This window comes from Sus scrofa, chromosome 3 (assembly GCF_054392235.1).
Source record: "Sus scrofa isolate SSC_HxYL_T2T_F1_AM1 chromosome 3, Sscrofa_HxYL_maternal_Yorkshire_Landrace_v2.0, whole genome shotgun sequence".
NCBI classification, from domain to species: domain Eukaryota; kingdom Metazoa; phylum Chordata; class Mammalia; order Artiodactyla; family Suidae; genus Sus; species Sus scrofa.
Genome location: NC_139385.1, coordinates 92916827 through 92924053, shown reverse-complemented (window position 1 = coordinate 92924053; position 7227 = coordinate 92916827). Strand labels below are relative to the sequence as shown.

At 43.5% G+C, this 7227-nt stretch overlaps 1 protein-coding gene across 27 annotated transcripts in view; it reads left to right on the top strand.

Moving 5' to 3' along the window:
- The first annotated feature begins 2563 nt into the window (after window positions 1–2563).
- The window catches only part of SANBR (SANT and BTB domain regulator of CSR), a 71275-nt gene continuing 66611 nt past the window's right edge, over window positions 2564–7227 (top strand). For all 27 annotated transcript variants that reach the window (XR_014841827.1, XM_085019115.1, XM_085019114.1 and 24 more), the window contains exon 1: window positions 2564–2713. The gene's annotated coding sequence lies outside the window, so the exon portion shown is untranslated. The remainder of the gene's footprint in view (window positions 2714–7227) is intronic.

The window sequence follows — 7227 nt, the reverse complement described above, 5'->3', positions numbered from 1 at the left end:
AGGCCTCAGGAACAAACATCTGCACAATGCCCAAGATTCTTCCTCCAACTGTTTGGGTCACTGCAGAGACACAGGTTGGATCCCAGCCCAGTGCAGTGGGTTAAAGGATCTGGAATTGCCACAGCTGTGGTTCAGATTCAATTTCCTGTCAGGGATGTGGCTATTAAAAAAAAAGAAGGAAGAAAAGGAGTCTTCCTTGGGCAAATGTCATTCAACCTAAGGAGTAGGACAAGTCACTTGAACTTAATCTGTTTGACCTTAAAATGAAAAGACTGAAGAAGTTATCTCAAGGATCCTTTCTAGTTCTGTCATTCTATAAACATATATTGTTCTAGAAAAGGCTGGAGAGTGGTGAAGAAAAGCTTCAGATGTTAAGTACCTAAATTGATTCCTCAGAGATGCACAGTAGATCAACAGCAAGAACAGATGTTATGGATGGAGTCCAGTAGCAGAGCTCCATTCTCTTCTGTCTGCCTGCAAACTGGTTAATTAACTGACTTTATTTCTTTTGACCAAACCTTGCTAAAAGCACAGTGGCAGTCAACAAGAAACTCACATTCTGACCTTTTCTAAACCACTTCACTCAGAACCCTAGGCTTAATAATCTGCCTTTCAAGTTAAAGCAGGTGAAAATATGTTTGGGAAGAGTCACCAGCCTGCAGTTTGTGTCTACCTGCCACATGTACCTTAGATCTTTGTTACTGTAGCACATCACTTTCAGGGACTAACTTTCTCTTTTAGGGAATACAGTGAGCTTCTGTAACAACAGATGCAAAATACATCTGTTTTTTGTATTGTTTTTTTTAGTGGCTAAAGCAAGACAAACATTTTTCTCATGTAACAGTTCGGAGGTAGGCAGACAGTCTGAGGCCTGTTATGCAGCTTTGCCTCAAAAGGTAATTCAGGACCCAGGTTCCTTCTATTATTTCTCTGCAATCAATCCCACATGGGTTGTTCTTATCCTTGTGGCTTAAGCTGCCTCACCGCCATCACAACTGAGTTCAAGCTTATGTGAAAGTGTTATCTGAAAACTGGGTTGCCCCAAGTAAGAACAATGAAGATCTTTCCCAAAGCAGTGTCTCCCTGAATAGCAAAATTGGATAAGTTTTCAGGTAAAGGCACATGCAATTTCATGAAGGTGCTTGAGTGGAGGAAAATTCAGCATAGACTTGGGGCAAAGATTGGCTGAGTCCAAGTCTTAGTTGATTGAAGGCCGGAGGATTAACATCATTATTCCATCCTACACCTGGGTGGGGGCCTTAGTTCCTGCAGAACTCAAAGACGGATCATTATGAATATCTCTTGAGGAGGAGCTAGGACTCTGCTCTATCACTGCCTTTTCTCTGTTCTTGCACTCCTTTGTTCCCTTAAGATCATTATTTCAAGGGCAAGCATTGTGGCCAGGCATAGATCACAAAATGGCATAGACCAAAATGGCTTCCCTTATTTCAAGAAAGCCATTCCTGGTTCTGTTTCTCTGGGTACCCCCTAACCTATCTGATTACAAAAGGAAGACAGGGCTGCAGCACTATTTACAATAGCCAAAACATGGAAACAACCTAAATGTCCATTGACAGAGGAGGGGATCAAGAAGATGTGGTACACAATGGAATATTACTCAGTCATTAAAAAGAACGAAATACCAGGATTTTTTGCAACATGGATGGACCTAGAAACTACCATGCTAGGTGAAGTCAGCCATACAATGAGACACCAACATCAAATGCTTTCACTGACATGTAGAATCTGAAAAAAGGACAGATTGTACTTCTTTGCAGAACAGATGCTGACTCAGATATTGAAAAACTTATGGTCTCTGGAGGAGATAGTTTGGGGGGTGGGGGATGGAAATCCTGTGAAATCAGATTGTTATGATCATTACACAACTACAGATGTGATAAATTCATTTGAGTAATTAAAAAATTAAAATTAAAAAAATATATTAAAAAAAAAGGAAGAGAGGGAGTAGAGACCAAATAGCTTCTCTTTAAGAATTTACCTAACTAGCTTCTTTGTGGTACAAATCTTGCCTAACTTTAATGTTCATACTTGCTGAACCTATTAATGTATGAAAACTTAATGTGTAACCCACAGCTATTTACATTTTTCAAGAGATGCTTCCTGCTGAAGACAATGCTTCACCCAAATACTTTCCATGTCCCTCAGATCATGCAACTTTCCCATTCTACTTGACCTAAGGAGCTATACAAAGCCAACAACGGTTTTAATTCATTCTTTATCTGAGTTCTTCTACTTCCCCTATGCTCCGCTTTCTTCTGGACTCAGAGTTGATCACCTAAGTTCAGGGTCGGGGCATGTGGTTGCTAAGAGACAAGACGCTGAAAGGATGGCAACGCTGCACTGCGGCAAGCCTGAGGGAGTGAATGCGAGGGGGGCGGGGAAGAAAAAGGCTTAGGCTAGGCGCGGCGCCCGCTCACCACCGCAGCTTCTCTACTCCCGCCCGCGCAGCAGGATCTCGTCTCTCATTGGCTCCGCTGCAGAGGCGCTGGCCTGCGATTGGCGGGCGGGGTCGATCCGGCGTTTCCCCGCCCCTGGCGCTGGTACCCCGCCGCCGCCTGTGGGCTAACAAGGACAGCTAACTAGGACGCCCCGGCCGGGTTTGCGGGTTGGGTTGTGGGGTCTTCATGGCCCCGGCAGTGCTGGCTTCTGCCGGTGAAGGAGACGCAGCGAAGGTCGCCGCGGCCTTGTGGAGGTGAGCGAGACGCCGAGGGGGTTCAGGTGCCGGCTAGGGGCGGGAAGTGCGGCGAGAGGCGGTACCGCGGGCACCTAGCAAGTTCCCTCCATGGCCTCCTCCCTAAGAGGAGGGCTGAGCTGGGCCGGCATCCTATTCGCCCAAAGTGCCCCCAAACGCCCCACACGCAGCCCACAGCCTGCCGGCCCTGTCTGCTCCAGAGCCCCGAAGCCTGCAGACCACCTGAGGGAGCCCCAAAGTCTGCAAGCTCGGCCTCGCCCGGGTCCCTTCCCAGCAACTGCCCCCGCCTCGTCCCGTTACCCGCCAGGCTCCTTTGTCCGCCCCCGGCTCGCTGTGCACCCAGAGAGTTTCGATCCGTGCGGGGGAGGCCGAGAGTCTGAAAAGGACTGGGGTGCCTTGAGGATGTGCCGCGCCGTAATCCCTGGGCCGAAGGTTTGCAGGGCTTTGATCCCGTTATCCTGCGTTTCAGCTGTGGTTTTCTTTGCTCCTTCACAATGAAAGCCAGCTGCCTCGGTTCTCAGTTGTGTCGGAAAGCCAGGGCACAAGGCTTATACCCCAGTGCTGGGTGACTCCGTGTTATAGCCCACTCTGTTATGCCAAAGGCCTTTGACCTGCTCTGATGCCGCCCCCCACCCCCACTTACTATCCTCCACTGCCTAGGAAAACAAGTCTGTCTGCAAGACCATTTTTATATTTGAAAAAACGGAAAAAGCAGATGCCAGTCGTGGACCTCTATTTTGTCTTAATTACTTGGATTGGTCTTATTAATACATTTAAATAATCCAGCATTATGGGAAAGGGAGAGAGGACATGAGATGTGTTCTTAAAAAGTGTAGTGTGTTAAACAAATAGAAGTTTTATTTTTGGCAAATAACATGTTTCACGTTGAAGAGGTTTTTGTTTTTGGTCTTGCCTGTGGCATGCAGAAGTTCCCTGGCCAGGGATCAAACCTGGGCCACTTCAGAGACAACACCAGATCCTTAACCCTCTGAGCCACCAGGGAACGCCTAAAAAATACCTTTTTCTTGTTCTATCATGAATAGGAGTAGATCTAGTAATACTGCAATTTGAGCTTCAAATTTTTCCCCATTGTCAGTTTTCGATAAGTCTGTACTTCTTTTCCAGAATGGGATGCACTGTGCCAGCTATTCTGAGAGAATTTATGTATTCAGTGCTATGCCTTTCATACTTACATTCTGACTCTAAGGGATGCTTTCTTGAACTTTGATTTAAGTGAAATTAATACTGGATAATTTTCCCTTGCTTTGGTATTATTCAGTTGTGTAAAGAAAATATTGGCAGGAGTTCCCGTTGTGGCGCAGCGGAAACGAATCTGACTAGGAACCATGAGGTTGCGGGTTCGATTCCTGGCCTCGCTCAATGGGTTAAGGATCCGGTGGGAAACGAATCTGACTAGGAACCATGAGGTTGCGGGTTCGATTCCTGGCCTCGCTCAATGGGTTAAGGATCCGGTGGGAAACGAATCTGACTAGGAACCATGAGGTTGCGGGTTCGATTCCTGGCCTCACTCAATGGGTTAAGGATCCGGTGTTGCCGTCAGCTGTGGTGTAGATCACAGACACGGCTCAGATCCCTCGTTACTGTGGCTCTGGCGAAGGCCGGCAGCTGCAGCTCTGATTAGACCCCTAGCCTGGGAACCTCCATATGCCTCAGGTGCGCCCCTAAAAGGACAAAAAGACCAAAAAAAAAAGAAAATGTCAGTAGAAAAAAATTTTCACATCTAGATGATTTATTCTTTTTTTTTTTTTTTTGTCTTTTTGCCATTTCTTGGGCCGCTTCCACAGCATATGGAGGTTCCCAGGCTAGGGGTCTAATTAGAGCTGTAGCTGCCGGCCTACACCACAGCCACAGCAAAGTGGGATCTGAGCCTCATCTGCAACCTACGCCACAGCTCATGGCAACACCAGATCCTTAACCCACTGAGCAAGGCCAGGGATCAAACCTGCAACCTCATGGTTCCTAGTTGGATTCTTTAACCACTGAGCCACGATGGGAACTCCTAGGTGATTTATTCTTAAACATATATATTATAAATAGACATTATATTTGAAGTACACATACAAATTTAAAATATGAATAGTATTTTTGATTAGCTAACAGGTGCCTGCATGTTGTAGACTACAATAAATATTTTAGAAATTTTAAAAGAATTGTTTTGGAAGTGAAGAAGAAACAGCATTCAAGTCCTTGACCTGAATTCCATTTTAGACTTTCGTATCGAGGCCCAAACAAAATATGATAAAATACTCTATGCCCTAACATACATCTCAAATTGTATCATATGAATAGTGATGATAACCTGGACATATGAGTAAAGAACAATGAATTTCTGTAAATCTATTATCAACTGGGCTCAAGGCAATGTTTTATAGTTCTTAAACTAATTTGGGGAAATTTTTATGCCAATAATGGCCAAAAGAGAAAGGGGAAAATAATAGTAATAACAAATTATTTATTGAGCATCTTTTGTATGCCAGGTAATGTTATATATATATTATTTAATCTCTAGCCTTAAAGGTAGATATTATTTTCCTTATGTTACAGCCAAGACCATTAAAATCATAGGTTGTACTGGAGTTCCTTTTGTGGCTCAGTGGTACCAAATCCAACTAGTATCCATGAGGATGCCAGTTTGATTCTTGGCCTTGCTCAGTGGATTAAGGATCCCATGTTGCCGTGAGCTCTGGTATGGGTTGCAGACACGGCTCGGATCCCATGTTGCTGTGGCTGTGGCGTAGACCTGCAGCTGCAGCTCTGATTCTACCCCTTGCCTGGGAACCATGTGCCTCAGGTGTGGTCCTAAAAAGAAAAAAGAAAGAAAGAAATCATAGATTGTACTACTGGGAGTGGTAAACTAGATAAGAATCTAGATCTGAATTTCTACTCATTTTATTGAGAACATACTTCATTGGAAAGTTGCTGTCTCTCCTTTCATCTGTTACATTTATCTTTATGAATCTTTGTAATCTGAGGATCTTTGGAAAGATGATGTTGCTACTACAAACATTTTATAGTAGTATGTGCCAAGTAGCACTGTCCGTATATCCTCAAAAATATGTGGCCTAGCTGCTATTATTCTTTGTTTTACAGATGAGGAAATTGAGGCATAGAGATATGTAATCTGAACCAGATAAATCCTAAATGGTAGAACCAGAGCAAAAATTTGGGCAGTCTGGCTTCAGAGTCCATACCCAATGCAATTCTGACCCATCAACAAGGTATCTCTCTGGTTGCTAGGAAGCTGTGATTTTAGAGTGCTTGGAATTTTTCTTTGTTTCTTTTTAATGTTCATGCAGAAACAGGTAGGATAACTTTATGATGTCTGCCACCTGATGTCCTCTATCAGTGTTTTATATAAACAATTTCATTTACCAGCCATAGTTAACACTTAACTGAGAGCTTCTGCATTCCAACTCTCCAACCCACATTTCAACATCTCACATAATCCTTAGCACAATCCCAGGAGGTAGATACTGTTATTTTATACTGCATCACATTTGTGAGGTCATTTTATTGTCTTCAGAGTGCTTTTAGGAGTTCCCATGTGTGGCTTATTGGGTTAAGGGTACGGTGTTGTCACTGCTGCAGCTTGGGTGGATGCTGTGGCGCAGGTTCAATCCCTGGCCCCGGAACCTCCACATCCTATGGGCACGGCAAAACAAACAAATAAAAAAAGTGCTTTCACAAAATTATTCTTTTCATTATTTCTATGATGTCGGAGGTATTACCATCACTTCATTTTTAATGCAGAAGTTCAGATAACTTGCCTTGACTAACTTGTCTGGTGTTAAAACTCAAGAGCTTCAGACTCCTGTGTACATTGCTTTTTTCCACTGTTCTGGTCAGTGGATCTTCGCTTTATGCTTCTTGTCCTAAAATAGATAATATTATTCCATAGGAACAGCTTATATTTGGAGATTATATTCCCAATTCAGATTCAACATCAGTTAAGTCACAGATATGACTAGCTGTAAATCTTTGTCATTATTTTCATCTGTGGTTTTTTTTTTAAACGGCTGCACCTGCCACAAATGAAAGTTCCCAGGCTAGGAATTGAATCATGGGATCTGAGCCGCATCTGTGACCTACGCCACAGCTTGTGGCAATGCTGGATCCCAATGCTGGATCCCTGGCAACGCCAGGGATCAAACCTGCATCTTCTCAGACACCATGTCGAATTCTGAACCTGCTGAGGCATGATGGAAATTCCTCATTTGTAAATTTGTGTTCTAACTTGAGATACCTATCCTTGGCAAGTGGCGGGGCTTCAATAAGTGTTAAATTTCTTTTTTCTTTTTTTTTTAATTTTAGCTTTACTGAGGTATAATTGACATAAATTCTTAAAATTTTCTAGGTTTGAAAGGTGTAGTTTCTTTTTCTCTTCGATATCATAGCCTTCTCTTTCCCTTGTCTCACAAACAGAAGCTTTCAGAATTGTTTCGTTGACTCATAACTAACTTTAAAATGTTTAGACTCTATCCTAAACCGTCACT